This window comes from Zingiber officinale, chromosome 2B (genome assembly GCF_018446385.1).
Source record: "Zingiber officinale cultivar Zhangliang chromosome 2B, Zo_v1.1, whole genome shotgun sequence".
In the NCBI taxonomy this organism is placed as follows: domain Eukaryota; kingdom Viridiplantae; phylum Streptophyta; class Magnoliopsida; order Zingiberales; family Zingiberaceae; genus Zingiber; species Zingiber officinale.
In genome coordinates this window covers 58,580,553-58,584,159 of record NC_055989.1, presented here as the reverse complement: position 1 = coordinate 58,584,159, position 3,607 = coordinate 58,580,553, and the positions used below count along the sequence as shown (strand labels likewise).

Here is a 3,607-nt window from a genome sequence, read left to right as displayed (position 1 = left end):
GTGCCACTCTACCCGAAGAGAGGGAGGAGTTGGCCGTGTGGATCTCGCACGGCCGTGGCACGAGTCATGTGGCGCCCGTGCCCTATTCTATAAAAAGGACCTTTAACCCTTCTCCAAAGGGGGGGGCGAGCCGTCAGAGAGAGATATACCTTGGTATCGTTCTACGACCTCTGTTCGACGATCTGAGATCACCTCCATCACCGCATCAACTCCAGAAGCAAAGGATTAGATCCGAAGATCACTGGACGACATTGAATAAGCATCTCTTTTCCCTCTCTCTTCTTGTTGGGATTATATGTCTAATTATACTATGACTTCGGGTTTTTCTCCTGCGTCTATGGAGTAGATTCTTTGTTTTAGGATCAGGGAGTAGTTGTGGATAGGTATTGATGTAAGACTCATTTTTATGCATTTTTCTCATTGAATAATTTTACTTGTCTTGTTTCTATTTGATATGCATGAAACTTGCTTCAGATTATCATGTCGTATTAATTAATTGTATAGAAATTGCTAATTTCGTAAAGATAGGATCTTAGATCGTATACCAGAGAGGCCCTAGTGATAGGCATAACCCGTTCATGGACATCTAGAATACTCCCTTGAAAGGAGAGGCAATTCCTCACAAGGAAGTTGGAAACCAAACCAAACCCCTATCTCTATCCTTAATGATACCGATCAGATTCACATTCTTGTGATCTACCAAGGCGCCCTAGTATGAGGGGTTAACTGTAACAGGATTTCACAAGAATCTTCTCTGTTTAGTGCTTAAGGGTAGTAACTTGAACTTTCGATGAGTACGTGTTGATTGACAATGAGGAAAGGATAGAACATGATACATCAACTATCATCACAATGAAACCGAACTCCTAGAGCTCTTCCCAAGCAGAGTAAAACTCTCTCTCTCTCTCTCACTAGTTCTCACATCTAATTTCCAAGTTCTTTTCTTCTTAAGAAATAGTTCACCTACAACCATCGGTAGTTTAGCTAATTCTACGTGAACAATCGCTAGTGCTTATAACCTGTCCTCGTGGGATCGATAATCTTTTATTACTGACGACGTATCTGTGCACTTGCGGAAGCGTAACAAGTTTTTGATGTCGTTGTCGGGGACTGCGTCTATAATATTAGTGATAATCATATTGGATTAGACTAGACTTTATCTTTTCTTTATTTTCGCTTTACTTTCTGCATTCTTATTAAAACATAAAAAAAAATTAACTCTTTCTTTTACTCTATACTTGGATTATTCAATATCTTGTTCTGTCATGCGAAGAGCTAATCTTTCAGGAAAACTTCTGCCATTCGATCCAGAAATTGATAGAACTTACTTGAGGAGAAGAAACTTGTAAATACTCCAAACAGAACAAGAAACTTCCGAAATGGCTAATAAGCTTTTGAAGGACTACGCAGCACCTTATGCACGAGGGCTTCGGTCTAGTATCACCCGATCACCAATTGAAGTCAACAATTTTGAAATCAAGCCTACAGTAATCCACATAGTCCAGCAAAATCAATTTGGAAGAGGACTGCACGATGATCCAAATCATCACTTGGAGCTTTTCTATGAGATTTGTAGCACTATAAAAGTGAATGGGGTCTCGCCAAAAACAGTAAGGCTACTTCTTTTTGGATTTTCCTTGAAAGACAGAGCCAAGCAGTGACTTAATTCTTTACCAGCAAACAACATTACATCTTGGGAGCAGTGTGAGCAGAAATTTCTGGACAAATTCTACCCGCCGAGTAAAACTGCGCACATGAGGAATTTAATTTCAAGCTTCAAACAGATAGACTCAGAATCGTTATTCGAAGCATGGGACGGATTCAAGAGTATGCTGAGACAGTGCCCCCATCATGGCCTCGAGAAGTGGTTGGTGCTACATACATTCTACAATGGAATCAACTATCACACAAAGGTGCCCCTCGATTCTACAGCAGGAGGGGCGTTGATGAACAAGAGCCTTGATGAAGCGGAAGAGATAATAGAGAATGTGGCCCAGAACCATTATCAGTGGGCAACCGAGAGATCTGGAGGTTCTTTCCCTGGGTATCCAGTCAAGGCATCAGGAAAATTTGATGTAGATGCAATCACGCTTATGTCTGCAAAGCTGGATGCTCTGACCAAGAAGTTTGAGACTATGAGGAACAACACAGCCAATGCAATAGTGTGTGTATGTGAAACTTGTGGAAGTTTGGATCATGCTCAAGATACTTGCCCCTAAGGCCAATGCGATGTGATAGTCGGATATAACCAAAGGCAAAATAATCTCTACTCCAACACATACAACCCTGGGTGGAGGAACCATCCAAATTTTTCTTACCGGGACAATCAAGATCAAGGACCAACAAAGCCAAGCTACCAACTTGGGCAACAAAGCTACTAATCTGGACAACAAACTCATCAACAACAGCAATCCTCTCAACTATCCAGAATTGAAAAGATGCTTGAAGAAACTCTCTTGGAGCAAAAAGAAATGAAGAACGAAATTAAGCAATTGAATCAAAGAATGGAGAATTCTGAAAAGTATTAAAAGATGCAAGATAGCCAGATCGCCCAGATAGCCCAGTTCTTTTCAAGAACTCCAGGAACATTTCCGAGAAAGCCCGACATGAACCTGGTGGAACATTGCAACAGCATTGAGCGAAGGAGCGGACGGACTTTGGGAGATCTCCAGATGACTGCTCAAAAAGGAATTGAATTAGAAGAAGAGCCCTCTCCTCTCATCCCTAATTTGGTCGAGAATAAGGATAGGGGGAAGATTACCAAAGAAGTTGAAGGGACTCTTCCACTTCCCCCACAAAACCAGACGATTCCTTTCCCTCAAAATCTAATAACATCCCAAAAAGATGAAGAGTTCCACCGATTCCTTAAGAAGGTTAAAAAAATTTGCATTGAAGTACCTCTGATAGACGCACTGCACCAAATGTCAAAGTTTGCCAAATTTTTAAAAGGTATTCAATCTAACAGAAGATAGAAGGGCGATTTCGAGACTGTAGCATTGACGGAGAAGTGCAGCGCTCTACTCACGGCAGACATTCCCATGAAGCTCTAGGACCTAGGAAGTTTTTCTATACCGTGTAAAATAGGCTCTGAGCTCATACATAGGGCTTTCTGCGACTTGGGAGCGAGTGTCAACCTACTTCCATACTCATTATGCAAGAAACTAGAACTCCAAAATATCAGACTTACTACTATGGCACTACAATTGGCTAACCATTCATGTAGATACCCAATGGGTATAGTGGAAGATATGCCAGTAGAGATAGGCGGATGCATCATTCCCGCAAATTTTGTTGCCCTGGATATGGAGGAGGATCCCAAGATCCCAATCATCCTTGGAAGATCATTCCTTGCCACCGTTGGAGCCCTCATCGATGTGAAAAGTCACAAATTATCCCTGGTGATTGATAACCATGATTTTACTACATTATTTTGATTCATATATGCATGGTTTGATGTTGATTTCATATGTTAAAATCATGGTTACATCACATTTTGTGCATTGTGTGTATTTTTTGACTTAATTGCAAATTACTTTATTTTTATATTATTTGATGCTAATATTTGATTATTATTTTATAGGCATCAAAGGATCTTGAATTTGGATCT

General features: G+C 40.6%; 1 non-coding gene across 1 annotated transcript; it reads right to left on the bottom strand.

Annotated features, from left to right (window-relative positions):
- Window positions 1-1,748: 1,748 nt before the first annotated feature.
- On the bottom strand, window positions 1,749-1,858 carry LOC122049864. The gene has a single exon (XR_006131114.1). It is a non-coding gene; the product is annotated as a small nucleolar RNA R71 (small nucleolar RNA).
- Window positions 1,859-3,607: the final 1,749 nt, after the last annotated feature.